The 14,646-nt window shown below is 37.4% G+C and overlaps 1 protein-coding gene across 6 annotated transcripts in view; it reads left to right on the top strand.

Annotated features, from left to right (window-relative positions):
* Positions 1-14,646, top strand: part of RNF121 (ring finger protein 121) — a 72,565-nt gene that overhangs the window by 34,991 nt on the left and 22,928 nt on the right. The gene's annotated exons all lie outside the window — the stretch shown is intronic.

The raw sequence follows: 14,646 nt of genomic DNA, 5'->3' as shown, positions 1-14,646 counted from the left end.
TTGCTTGAGCCCAGGAGTTTGAGGTTGTAGTGAGCTATGATGATGCCACTGCATTTTACCTGCAGTGACGAGCAAGACTCAAAAAAAAAAAAAAAAAAAAAAGATAATGTCATCCTAGAGTCCTAGAATAGTTTTCCTTCTTCCTTTCCATTTGGATACTTTTTATTTCCTTTTCTTGCCTAATAACTCTGGCTATATATATAACTCTGGCGCTGTATATATAACTCTTGCAATATAATGAACTATGGATATTGCTTAAATGCCCTTTATCATGTTGAGGAAATTCCCTTCTGTTTCTAGTTTGTTAAGTTTTTTTTTTTATCATTAATGGGTGTTGGGTTTTTCAGATTTTTTTCGTATGTCAGTTGAGATGGTCTTGTGGTTTTTCCTTCATTTTATTAATGAGGTATTACTATATTAATTGATTTTTGTGTGTTGAACCACCCTTGCATTCCTGAGATAAGTTCCACTTGGTCTTGATGTATATAATCCTTTTAATCTGCTGCTGGATTCTGTTTGCTAGTATTTTATTAGGATTTTACATTTATATTCATAAGGGATATTATTCTCTAGTTTTCTTGTGATGTCTTTGCCTGGCTTTGGTACCACGTAAATGCATATAGAATGAGTTAGGAAGTGTTCCCCCATCTTCTATTTTTTTTTTTTTTTTTTGAGACAGAGTCTCACTCTGTTGCCTGAACTAGAGTGCCATGGCGTCAGCCTAGCTCACAGCAACCTCAAACTCCTGGGCTCAAGCAATCCTCCTGCCTCAGCCTCCCGAATAGCTGGGACTGCAGGCATGCTCTACCATGCCCGGCTAATTTTTTCTATATTTTTAGTTGTCCAGCTAATTTCTCTCTATTTTTTTTTAGTAGAGACAGTGTCCTGCTCTTGCTCAGGCTAGTCTCGAACTCCTGAGCTCAAACAATCTTCTCACCTTGGCCCCATCTTCTATTTTTGAGGAATAGAATTTTAGTATAGTATAATAAGCCTCAACATGGAAGTCAGGTGATCTGAGATCTGTTATTTCTAGCACAGCTGCTAATTAGCAGTAGACATTTGACAAATTATTCATTCCTAGTCTCTTTTTCTTCATACTCATGTTTCATCTTTCAAGTAAGGGTTTAAGACTAGATGATTGCTAAAGTCCCTTCAAGCTTTAAAATATTTTTCCATCATTGTTATTCTGTGTAACTCCAAAGCTCCAAATCAGAACTAAGGAATGAGTTTTAAGAATGTAAATTTCGCTAAATATTATAAAGAGTTGTTCAGCAGTGAGTGCTGTTCCACAGTGGAATGAAGTCTTAGAAGGATATGATTGTCTTACTACAGTTTATGGTTTAGTAGGGGCTATCAGCCTCCTGTCAGTAATGTTGTGGAGGAGAATTTTGTGATTTTTATGGGATATTTGACTGGACTTCCTTAAAGTTTTCCAACTGAGTTCTAAAATTTGTATCAGATTGAATTACTAAGAGAGGTAAAACCTGTCTTGTTCTTAGAGGATGAAGTAGACCTTCCTGGAGACAGAGGATGAGGTTTTCATCTTGATTTTTTCATTTTAATCATTCTGATTATAAAACATATATTTGTTATAAAAAATTCAAACATTATGAAGTAGATCAGAAGAAAGTAAAAATAAAAAAAAATTTTTAATTCAAACAGTATAGGTGTGTGTGACCTTGAAATCAAGTGTCCAGAGAGAACCACTAGTATTAATCTGTTATACGTAGAAAAAATCTGGAAATGTATGTTTTTAAATTTTTAGATGTTTATGACATCCATTAAGTTCAGCAACATTTTCCACCTAGTACTGTCTCTCCACTATCTGTGTATATTAGTATGCATATCATCTTCTTAAACTACTAGCTGCATAGTATTTTTTAAAAAAGATTTTTAAAAATTTAACTTACCTCTATTGAAAGACATATCTTAATTAACAATTTTTTTGCAGTTACAAGCAATGATTCCCTAAGGTTCTTATACATATATAATTAGTATAGTTAGAGAGGCATGAGTTCCTAGAATTGGAATTGCCTAGTCAAAAGATATACACATTTTAATTATTAATGGAACTTGCCACATTGCCCTCCCAAAACGTTACAGCTGTTATAGTTTACAATCCATCAACAGAAATTTTAATAGTCCTGTTGTCCAGTGTTAAAAAAGACATAGGGAATCATCAATATTTTTAATCTTTGTTAAGTCTAATAAGGTGAAAATATCTGACTAAGTATTTCTTTAATTATTAGTGAGGTTGAGCATGTTTTAATGCTTTGGTTTCTTCTGTCAATTATTTGTTCATTTCATTGACTAGTTTTTATATTTGATATTTCAGTTTTTATTACAGTAATACATATTATGGTTTTAAAAATAAAACAGTTCTACAAGGCTTAAAAAGCAGAACATATCAGTCCTCTGCCCAACTCTATCAGTCTCTGATTATTCTGTGGCAACCACTTTTAACTTTTTTAATTCTCTGATACTGACCTGTGTATTTTTTTTTTCCCATAGAAGTTTGTCCTGTGGAAAAGACCTCTGTATTTTTAAATAACATTTTTAGGACAGATATGGTGGCTTATGCCTATAATCCCACCACTTTGGGAGGCCAAGTAGCGATAATCGCTTGAAGCCAGGAGTTTGCAACCACCCTGAGCAACATATTCAGACTCTGTCTCTTAAAAAAGAAAAGAAAAAGAAATTTGTACTGATAAGTAAATTTCTACTTTTAAATATTATATATTGACTTTCTACTTTGGAAAGTAGTAATTATACTGCTATATCCGTACTCCTCACATACACACATTTCCTCCTCCCAATTTTTTTTTTTTCTTTTTTTTTTTTTTGAGACACGATCTCGCTATGTTGCCCAGCAGGCTGGTCTTGAACTCCTGGCCGCAAGCAAGCCTCCCAAAGTGGTCGGATTACAGATGTTTGCTACCAAGCCTGACTCCTCCTCCGGATTTTTGCTTAAATAAATACTCATTGTTTACATTTCTATGACATGTACATATTATTCATAGCTGGAGCCATGTGGTATATTTGGATGGACTAGATTTATGATGGATTAAGGACTCTATTATTTGCTATTCTGTTTAGATAGCCCATCTTGCTATTTGATTTTCTATCTTGGTTCATCTAAAATTCTTCTGCCTGCCTACGCAGATATTAGGTAGTAGCTATAGATACCAGTTTTACAATTCTTGGGGACCACTCGCTCTCAAATATGCTCTAGGTGAAAGGTGGGTGCTAGAGAAGAAAAGCAGAGCAGAAACATAGTTGGGACATTACCAACTATGTAATTACATAAATGTAATTAATAATACCAGCTAGCATTTATTGAATACTTTATAGTGTGCCAGGTATTTTGCTTTGAGGTAGGTAGTATTAATTTGGCATTGTACGGACCAAGAAACTGAGGGTCGAAGAGATTAACTGAGCCCCACTCAACCAACGATTAGCACTCAGACCCCTTGCGTCTGATTCCTGTGCTATCCCCACTTCTCCATGATGTCTGCCTATTTGTTCAGTCAGCAGATATTCTTTGATCCTTTATAGCCCCATACTGGGGCTGTGCTCAGTTATGTTGTTTCCTTTGTGGAGGAACCACTTAGAAAAACAGTTTAGCACTGTCTTTTAAGTTTAGTATTCAAATTCTCTATGATCTAGGAGTTTAATTACTAGATATATACCAAGAGAAAATTTTGGTACATCCTCCTAGGATTTTTTCATAGCAGCACTATTTGTAATAGCAAAAACTTGGAAATGACTTAATACCCACATTTGGTGAACAGATAAGTTAGTTGTGATATATTCACGTATTGGAATATTATATAGCAAAAAATAATGCATATAACATAAAACTGAAAAAATTATGAAACATAATTAACTATAGCTATAAATAGTGGTAAGGCTGACTCTTAGCAGTATAATATTGAGTATAAAGGTAAGTAAGAGAAAACTACTTACAAGTTGATACCTTTTATAGAAAACTGAAAACAATGGAACTAAATGGTATATTTAAAAAATATGTATGTATGTGATAAAACCATATTTCAAAAAGCAAGGGAATAAGGTCAAGATTCCAGATAACGCTAACTTTGTATAGAAGAGAGATTGAAGGATAGGACAGAGAAGAGCCTATAGCTAGATTAAGTAATTTTAGATGTTTCACATCTTAGGTTCATTGGTGGGTTCAGTATTTATCACATTATTAAAAATAGTTAACGTAAAAAGGAAAGAAATCCTGTCACATGGTACAACATAGATGAACCTTAGAGACATTATGTTAAGTGAAATAAGCCAGTCACAGAGACAGATTCTACGTGATTCCACTTACATGAGATATCTAAAATAGTCAAATTCATAGAAACAGAAAGTAGAATGGTGGCTATGGGGGTGAGGATTGGGGCCTGTTGTTTAATGGGTATAGAGTTTTCATTTTGCAAGATGATAAAGTTCTAGAAATCTGTTACACAACAATGTGAATATATATAACACTACTGAACTACACACTTAAAAACAGTTAAAATGATAAATTTTATTTTTTACCACAATTAAAAATAGTTCAAAAAATTAACAATGATCCATGTGTGCACGTGGACTAATGATGATAATGTTTATTAACCGATGATTTTGAATAATTTATTTTTTTCTCTACCTGAAATTTAAAAATGAGGCAAGAAAGAAAGCAACTGCCAAGGCAGGGACTTTCCAGATATTAAGGCATAACATAAATATAGACAAATAGACCAGTGGGACAGAATGAAGATCTCAGGGTCAGATCCATGTATGATGGGAGCTTAATATACAATAAAGGTGTAATCATCAATTAATGAAGAAGGTATTCATTTTTAAGTAGATTGTGTTGAGAAAACTAGCTCACTATATGGAGGAAAATTAAAACTAGTTTCATACATCATACTGAATACAAAAGGGACTCAAGATAGATTAAAAGCCTAATTATGAAAGATAAAGTTATGAGGTAAATTTAAAAAAATAAGATTTGATAAATTTGGATACATCAAAATTTTTTATTAGGTAGTGCTTTGGGGATGATTACATTAAAATTAAGTATTGTTTGTTCTGTAAAATATACCATAGACAAAGTTAACCGATAACCAAATGGAGAAGAGATTAGTAATGATTAAAATTGACAATAGATTAATATCGTGACTATCCAGAGGAACTCCTACAGATCAACACAAGACAGTAAGTCCAATAGAAAAATGGGCAAAAGATATGATCAATTTACAGGAGAAGAAACCCAAAAGACCATTAAGCATGAAAAGAGATGCTCAGAGTCATTAGTAACTAGAGAAAGCACGTTAAAACAAGGAGATAGTATTACATCATTAAATATGAAATGTCCGATTTTGAATCAAAAGTGCAGTTTATTATATCTCAAACAAACAGCAGTAAAATTAATCAAAGTATGCACCTAGACTATCCACACAGTTTTGCCATCTTAACAGTAGCTTGCTTATACCTGCAGCGAAGAAGCCTGGAGAGCAAGTGGCAATGAAATCATCAAAGGTGCTTTCCATAGCTTGTTGAGAATTGAGTATTTTTCCTTGCAGAAAGTGGTTCAAAGACTGGAAGAAGTGGTAGTCAGTTGGTGCAAGGTCTGGTGAATATGGTGGATGAGTAAGAGTTTCCACGTTCAGCTGATGTAGTTTGAGCAGTGTTATTGTGTGACATGTGGTAAAGTGTTGTCTTGCAAGGGGATTGGTCTGTCTCTAGTGAATAATCTCAGCTGCTTAATTACAAGCATCCTCATCATTTCATCCAGTTGGTTGTAGTAGATATCCACTGTAATCGATGGACCAGGTTTCATGAAGCTGTAGTGGATGATACCAGCGCTGGACCACCAAACAGACACCATTAGCTTTTTTAGATGAATATTTGGTTTTGGACTGTGTTTCGGCACTTCATCTTTATCCAATCATTGTGCCAAATGCTTGCAATTATCCAAAAGAATCCATTTTTCATCACATATAACAATACGGTATAGAAATGGTTCACCTTTATGTCATGACAGCAAAGAAAGGCAAGCTTTGAGATGATTTCTCTTCTGACGCTTGTTTAATTCATGAGGAACCCATCTATCCAACTTCTTTATCTTGCCGATTTGTTTCAAATGGTCCAATATTGTTGGAATAGTAATGTCAAACTTTGCTGCTAATTCACACGTAGGTTGAGATGGATTCGCTTTCCACTACAGCTTTCAGCTCATCATTATCCACCTTGGTCTCAAGTTGCCCACGTGGCTCATTTTCAATATTAAAATCACCAGCATGGAACGTCTGCAAACCATCAACATACTGTGTGTTCATTAGCCACATCCTTCCCAAACACTTCGTTGATACTTAGAGCTGTCTGCGCTGCATTGGTTCCGTGAAGGAACTCATATTCAAAAATAACACAAATTTTTGACTTATCCATGGTTTCACAAAAATTGCTCTAAAAAAAAATGTGAAAGATAATCACAGGCCGGGCGCGGTGGCTCACGCCTGTAATCCTAGCCCTCTGGGAGGCCGAGGTGGGTGGATCGCTCGAGGTCAGGAGTTCAAGACCAGCCTGAGCGAGACCCCGTCTCTACTAAAAATAGAAATAAATTATCTGGACAACTAAAAATATATATAGAAAAAATTAGCCGGGCATGGTGGCTCATGCCTGTAGTCCCAGCTACTTGGGAGGCTGAGGCAGTAGGATCGCTTAAGCCCAGGAGTTTGAGGTTGCTGTGAGCTAGGCTGACACCACAGCACTCTAGCCCGGGCAACAAAGTGAGACTCTGTCTCAAAAAAAAAAAAAGAGATAATCACAAGCCAAAATGTGCACGTGAAAGACTGAGGATGTACCCTCACAATAAAAATAAAGCAAGAAGTGTCAAAGTGAAATGCAGAGATATCAACTGTCAAACTTAGTCCTTAAGGAAATCGGACATTTCATACTTAATAACCTAATACTTTACATCTGGTAGGTTGGCAAGAACTAGAAAGTTGAATAGTGTCAAGTGTTAGCAAGGATCAGAGCCTTTGTGCATTCTTTTTTGGGTATGAAGACTGGTGCAGTCATTGTGGGTGGCAGCATGGCACTGCTCGGCCAAACAGAATATACACATACCCTGTAACACATCCTAAGGGGGGATATGTGAGATGGTGTTCATTTAAATGTTAATTGTGACAATTAAGGGAGGAGTTGGAGGCAATCTGAATATCTATCTCTGAAAGAGTAAATATGTAAAATGAGGTAGATACATATTATGAAATTGTTTTACAGTTAAAAGCAACACATTGAGTATACCTGTAGCAACTTGGGTGGATTTTAGAAGAATAGTACTGAGTGGAAATAGTAAGAAATAGATATATAACACAGTGCCAATTAATAAATTAAAAATACATAGTAATAGTTTACAAGGTACAAATGTATATATATATGTCTCACATTAGAATGTCTGTGGGGTGAGGAATGGGAATAAAAGAGAATCAGAACAATTCTCCAGAGAATATTGTCTAAAAGGAGAGGCACTGGGATTGTTGCTGAGTAACAGAAACATGAACTGTTTGAAATTAGCCATCAGAGCTTTCAAAAAAAATGCTTCTTTTGGCATCCCAAGATATGATGGAATTAATTGATAAGACTCTGTTTCTCTCAAACTGAATGAAATTTTTTGTTTTTCACCAGTGCGGGTTGGTATCCCAGCCTCTCAGTGGGTACCCATGACCACCAAGTAGAAAAACACTAGCTCTGTTCTCCTAAACCAAGTTTTCTCAACAGGAGAACTATTGACATTTTGAAACAGATAATTCTCTGTTTTTTGTGGGGCTGTCCTGTGCATTGTAGGATATTTAACAGCATCATCCCTGGCCTCTACTCACCAGATGCTAAGAACACCCTTCCCCCAGTTGTGACAATCAAATATGTCTTCAGACATCACCAGATGTTTGCTGGGGAGCAAAATCGCCCCTAATGAGAAACACTGTCCTAGACTCTAGGATCTAGGGCAGCATGGATATTGCTAGCTGAGACTGATTATGAGTAGCTACGCCAGTTCACTGAGAAATATTAGTATCAAACTTCTCGCTTTAACTTAGGAGCTCGAGTCCAACCTTCACGTTAGAAGAGAGATATAGTCTAAATTAATTGGTATTTAGAACAAGAGATCCTACTGTTTTCTATATCTTAAATTTTAGATACTGGTCTATTCCAGCAATAACTATAATAATACCTTAAATTGCTTATAGTTTAAATTTGCTGATGATTTAAAAAATACTTTTCTCATCTGCTGTCTCATTGAACCTCACAACAGCTCTATAAAATAGTAAGGATAGGGATTTATCTCCATTTTTCAAATTAGTAAACCAAGGTACAGAATCCTGAAGTTATTTTCTGGGAGTACCTGACCATTAAATTGGAGAGCTGGACCTAAAACTAAAATCTGATTCTTGGTTAAGTGCTTTTTTCGTAGGTTTTTCTCAAAGGCTTCAGGAAATTTTTGTCAGTTTCTGTCATAGTCATTTCTGTTTTTAACTCTGCTGACTTTTCTTCTTTAGTGACTTTTGCCCAAGTCCTTTCCTTGAATCTCCGGTGCTTTCACAACCACTCTTTTACTTTCTATGTCATCTTGCCCCCCAGCCTTTCTAGGGCTTCCTCACAAACTTAGTGAATGGTAGAGAGGCAGCTTGGAGATGGAAGATCTGGATTGGAAACCTAGCCCAGGCCAAACTTGCTTTTTGGCTTCTCTGTAGCTCACTTTTCATCATCTGTTTAGAGAGTCTAATATTACTCTTTAGCTCCCTCAGGGATGTTAAGGGAAGGAATAAGTTTATGCCTGGAAAAGTGTCTATCCTATTTTTAAAGATCTCCAAGGAGAAGCTTTCATCATCTTTGCTACCAAATAAAGAATCTGTTCGGACCCCGCCTCCTGAGCTAGTGTTGCCTTCTGAACAGATGAGTTACAAAATCTCCTACCTGGAAACCTTTAAAGTACTATAGCTTTTTCTCAGACCAAGACATTAAGAAGATTACTAGCATGTGGTTAGAGAATTCTGACTAAGAGGGTAAGAAGTTGTAATCTACTTTCTGTGAGAAAAAAAATTTTATCCTCAGAATATAATAAAAACTTCTAGCTATGATATATGTATCAGCCATTTCTGAGCCTTGCCTACTTTTTTAGGCTCATTTCTCACCCCTACCTCAAATATTAATGCATACCTTTTCCCACCTGGACCTACTAGGCCATCAAGGCAGAGATCAAAGGGATTCTTCCTTCAGGAAGCCTTTCTTGGTTCCTCCACTTTGAGTGAAGCACCTCTCCTCTGTATTTACTTGGCCATCAGGGGTTACTCCATTATAATACTTATACCAAATTGTAGTTATTTGTTTCTCCTCAGTAGACTTAAGTTCTTGAGGATATTTAGTTTTTTATCTCTGAATTCCCCAGTCCTTAGCATGGTGTCCAGTAAGTAAGTGCTCAGTAAGTGTTTGTTAAATGACTGCTTGACTTACCCTTTTGCTTGGAGAGGAGACAACTTGGGAAAGAAGACATAGTTCTAGGTATTAGAAACAGGTACTAAATTTATTCTGTGCTTTCTCTGAAAGATACGAGTTGGACCCAGAAGCAGAAGGGACACAAAGGCAGATTTTTCAGGTTAGCATCAGAGAAGAACTGTCTAGCAAATATATTAGCAGTGGCATTGCCTGCCTCATGTGATAAGGATGACTATTTGTGGGTGTGGTCAGAAGGAAACTCCTCCAACCAAGTTTCTGCCCTGTAGAATATTCCAGCAATGTGTAGGGTCTATCAGATGATGGAAGCTACACTGCGTATCTGCTTATTGGGCCTCTGTACACCTCTTCAAGTAAGCGAAGGCAATAGCCATGCCTTCCTGTAGTCTTCTCCAGGCCTGATATCCCAGTACCTTCAGCTGTTCCTTATGTGATTTTATTTCCAAACCCTTTGTAATCCTGGCTTCTCTCTTAATGGCCATGCTTATTTGTTAGTGTTCTTTGTATGGTGTGGTCCTAAGCCCTGATCCCAGGGCCCCAGGGATACTTTGGCAGAGCAGAGAACAATAGAGATGCTGCCTCCTTCCTTCTGGGTGTATTCTTAGTTAAGCAGTGTCAGGTTGTTTTGGCTCTTTTGGCAGCAGCTCTGCTAGCGTATACCCCTGGCAATTTGTGGTCTACTGAAATCCACAAATCTATTTCACGTGAGCCATTCTGTCCCATCTTATACTTGGGTAGTTAGGTTTCATAGTGTGATTTTGGTTCTTCTTTTCAGCTTATTAGCTCATAGAATGTTAGAGCCAGAAGAATCCTAGAAACAAACTTTATTCATTTTTGTCTTATTTCTTCTCTTTTCGATGTTCACTGCCTCCCTCACCACCCCCCAACCCCTCTGCCCCAAGCTGATAAGTAGGTCTATTTGTATTTTCATCCAAATCATTTCTGAAAATATTGAACAGAGTCATCGAGCACATCCCAGAAGTCTCCTTCCAGTTGACCTTGGTCCATTTATCAGCATTTTTGCAAGCCAATTGTTCTGTTAGCTGTGAGTTTTACTTTATTCTACTACCTGGACTTGTAGTTTTAATTTCATCCACAATATTCCTTTTCAGCCAAGTGTGGTGGGTGATCCCTATCCTGCAACATGGGGAGAAGCAGAGGTAAAATAAGATGAGAATTCCGAAAGTCAAAAATGCCAACCATCTGCAGACTGGCAAGGCAGCTGATGCCCAGGGAAGGCTAGATCTGACTGTTGTCATGAATTCTAGTTCCTCTGAGAGCTGGATGTTGTCTTGTGGATTAGAAATAATTATCAGGTGTTGATTCCATCTCTGCCAACACACCTTCCTGTGATGGCCAGCTCTCAACTAAAAGTCCATTTAAATCTGAACTAGCTCTTACAGTTAGCATCTAATATCATCATCTCAACTATTTTAGCCTTGTGGAGAGATAAGCGGGATATTGCTATTATCTCCCAGATCAGAGAAGCTGGGATTGTCCCTGAGTGTTTGCCGAATGAATTAATGAGTCAGTTTCAGGCTAGTCTTCAGCTTAATATTTGTAGATTCAGGGAAAGAAGGATGGATGCCTTTTGTGTTCTCCCTTCACCTGGGCAAATCCGTTTCTCTTAGCCATCTAAAGCTCTGCCTTTTCCAGGAAATCTTCCTGATAGCTCCTGCTCACACATTTACATCTTTCCTGTAAATTCTCATGTCAGTACTCAATGCTTTGCATGGCTGCCTAATTCATATGTTTATGTCTTGTCACTCAAATCCTGGAAGACACACCAGGGCCAAGGCTTCCCATTATTTCATGCATCAGGCCCAAGTATTTGAATAAACTATCTAACCAAATGTGTCTACATAAGTGTTGCCACCAGATGGCACCAGAGTCCCTGCCATCACTCTGAGAATCAAACATAACTTCAGCCATTTGTTGCCAAGTTAGCCATTAAAAATGCCTTCCTTAATGAAGAAGTTTAAAGTTACTGACCAAGCAAAATTCCAGTAAATACTACAGTAGAAATTTCAAGAGCAAACCAAATAAATTAACCAGGTAATTTATCCTTTTTTCACGTGGTGGAATATTCTGTTCACTTGGCCCCCCTGCTCTGCCCCTTGTTAAGCACTATGTTCTCACGCTATCGGCTGCTCTCTAGACCCCATGCAGAAGCTAGCTTTTAAGACTCCCCAATGGAGAGTGCCTAGATACCTGAAAATGGCCTCATGTCTTTGGTTTGTATTTTTAGATAATGTATTTTCCTAGAAAGGACAAATTAAACATTATAAAGAAATTGCTATCACCCCACCACTTTTAATATGGTAATTATTTTGGTTGCTTCATTCTGGGCTTTGCTCCCTTGTATGTGTGACTTTATCCATTTTTGATCATGCGAAGCCATAATAAGAGCTCTCATTTACTGAGTATGAATTATGCAGTGTACTTGTTTTATATACATTACTTCCGTTTAAATATAAAAGCTATTATATTGGATGCTTATATTTATTACATTACTTATAGTGAGTGTTCTTAGTGCTTTCCATGCATTAACTCACTTAACTCAAACAACCTTATGAGAGCAGATACTGTTAACCCTGTTTTTACAGTTTACAGAACTGAGGCTTATCAGGGTTAAGTGACTTGTAATAAGGTAACACAATTAGTAAATAGCTGTATTGGGATTCATATTTAGATCTCTTTAATTCTAAAATCTCTGATCACTGTATCATTCTATTCATTCTTTAATGATTTCTATTTATACTTCTAGAAAGGGTCTGAAGTTTAATAGAATCATGGAAATAATGGAGGACAGGGACTAGAAGTCATGTTTATTTCTGCATTCTTCTTCCCATTAAATCAAAATAAATACTTGATGGATAGATGAGTGAGTGAATGAACATTGCCTCCACTCTCCCAGGAAGTCTGAGATACAGGGCTGGTTAACAGAACCTTAGCCTGTTAGAACTTGAAGGCATTTGAGAAATCAAGCCAAACCTTTCTTTCAAGGAGAGAGGACCTCCTTAGGGTGACCCAATGAGTTGGAGGCAGAACAGAACTAGAACTCAAGTCTGCTGCTTCCACTGGGACATTCTGGTTTCAAAGACCCTAATCCTGTCTCTAAATTTCTCTTTCTCTCTCTTTCTTTTTCTCCCTTTCTGTGTGTGTGCTCTTGCTTTCTCTCTATCTCTATGTGACTTGAGTAGCTTTTTCACCCTAAAGTTTTAAGCCTTAAAGGTAGAAAACAAGGCAAGATTTTTTTATTCATTTTACACTGATGCCCAGACTTACTCCTGATTGTGTCTCTGTCCAAGTCAGAATAGAATCCAGGGTCTCTGCCTTAACCTCACCCAACATGTACAGAGTTGTAGCTCATGTAGAGAAAATTACCTTGGCCTCAGACAACTCCTCAGGATATGCTGTTGATGGTTGGTCGGGGGTGGGAAAGAGGCTGTTAGAGCAGGCTGGTTGTTTTTATGCAACAGCCAGGTTTTTGGAAAAGCTGGAAGGAGACCAGAAATTTCTGTTCTTTCTCAGAGAGTCTGCTCAAATGTGACCAGACTGTGTGATGTAATTCTTCTCTAGGGCCTACTCTTTTGTAAACAGCCTCATGAGCCTGTTAAAGCAAACAATGTGAAGACCAAAAACCCTCCAGCCCTCCTTTTATACCTACCTCCTTCTACTTCCTTTTAGTATCATGATTCAGCTTGGCTTATCCTCTAGTTTAAATTATCTGCAGCTGTTGTCATGTCTTTTCCTGATGTCCTTCCAGTGCCAATAGAATGGCGTTATTTGGGTAGCTATTTGTTACGACATCCTGGTGCTTCCACACCTTTAATGTAAGGCCAGACCATTTTAGAATGCCTCATTTAGAGGGTCCATCGTGGGTTCCTATGCAGGAGGATTGTTGTTGAGGCTTCATGCATCACTGGCCAGCAGCCAGCATCCTTGGGCACATGGAATGGGCACCTCTAAAGCAAAGTGACTCTTCTTACCATTCTCAGTTCTCTCACTCTTTCATTTTTTTTTAATCCATAAAATAACACTAAAAAACTAAGGCTTTTTATTGTCACAGAGCAGTCTGTGAGAGAATGGCAGCTACAGATAACGAAACACTAAAAAGAAGCTCTAAGCTGCACTTTCTGTTACGGTAGCCGCCAGTTGCATGTGGTCATTAACCCCTTGAAATGCAGTTGCTGTAATAAAATACATGTAAGATTTCAAAGTCTTACCACAAAAGAAGTAAAATGTTTTATAAATAATTTTGAGTGTATATTGGAATGATAATTTGTATATATTGAGTTAAATAAGATACATTATTAAAATTATTGTGATCTGTTTCTTTTTACTTTTATAAAATGTAGCAGCCAGAAATGTTTGAATTATATATGTGACTTGTATTACATTTCTTTTGGATAGCACTGGTGTAGAAATCCCTAAGAGTAAATACTTTCTTAGTTTTTTCTACTATGGAACACAAGGAAACTAGCTATTCTTTTCCTCTCTTAGCTCTCCTTTTTATTTTTATTTTTTTGAGGCAGAGTCTCGCTCTGTTGCCCAGGCTAGAGTGAGTGCCATGGCATCAGCCTAGCTCACAGCAACCTCAAACTCCTGGGCTTAAGCGATCCTACTGCCTCAGCCTCCCGAGTAGCTGGGACTACAGGCATGCACCACCATGCCCGGCTAATTTTTTCTATATATATTTTTTAATTGTCCAGATAATTTCTTTCTATTTTTTTTAGTAGAGACGGGGTCTCACTCTTGCTCAGGCTGGTCTCGAACTCCTGACCTCAAGTGATCCTCCCGCCTCGGCCTCCCAGAGTGCTAGGATTACAGGTGTGAGCCACCGCGCCCGGCACCTATTTTTTTTTTTTTAATGTTCTTTCTTTTGATGACATCAGGAAGAGAACCTCCATTAAGTGCTAATTATCTTTTTTTACACTTCTACTCTCTGGAGAATAGTGAAAGCAGGGTGGTTGAGGAGGGAGTTAGGAGGCATTGGGGAGCAGAAGACTGGTGATTACTCTAAAATTCTGTCTTAGAATTCTTTTATGCATTTGCAACTCTTCAGCTAACAAGTCTGAGGTAAAGCTGAGAAGGAGGGGAAAGTATTATAAAATAGGCACTCTTTAAAATAGAAAT

This window comes from Lemur catta, chromosome 7 (genome assembly GCF_020740605.2).
Source record: "Lemur catta isolate mLemCat1 chromosome 7, mLemCat1.pri, whole genome shotgun sequence".
Lineage (NCBI taxonomy): Eukaryota > Metazoa > Chordata > Mammalia > Primates > Lemuridae > Lemur > Lemur catta.
Note: the sequence above shows the minus strand (reverse complement) of the source record. Positions and strands in the feature narration are given on the sequence as shown.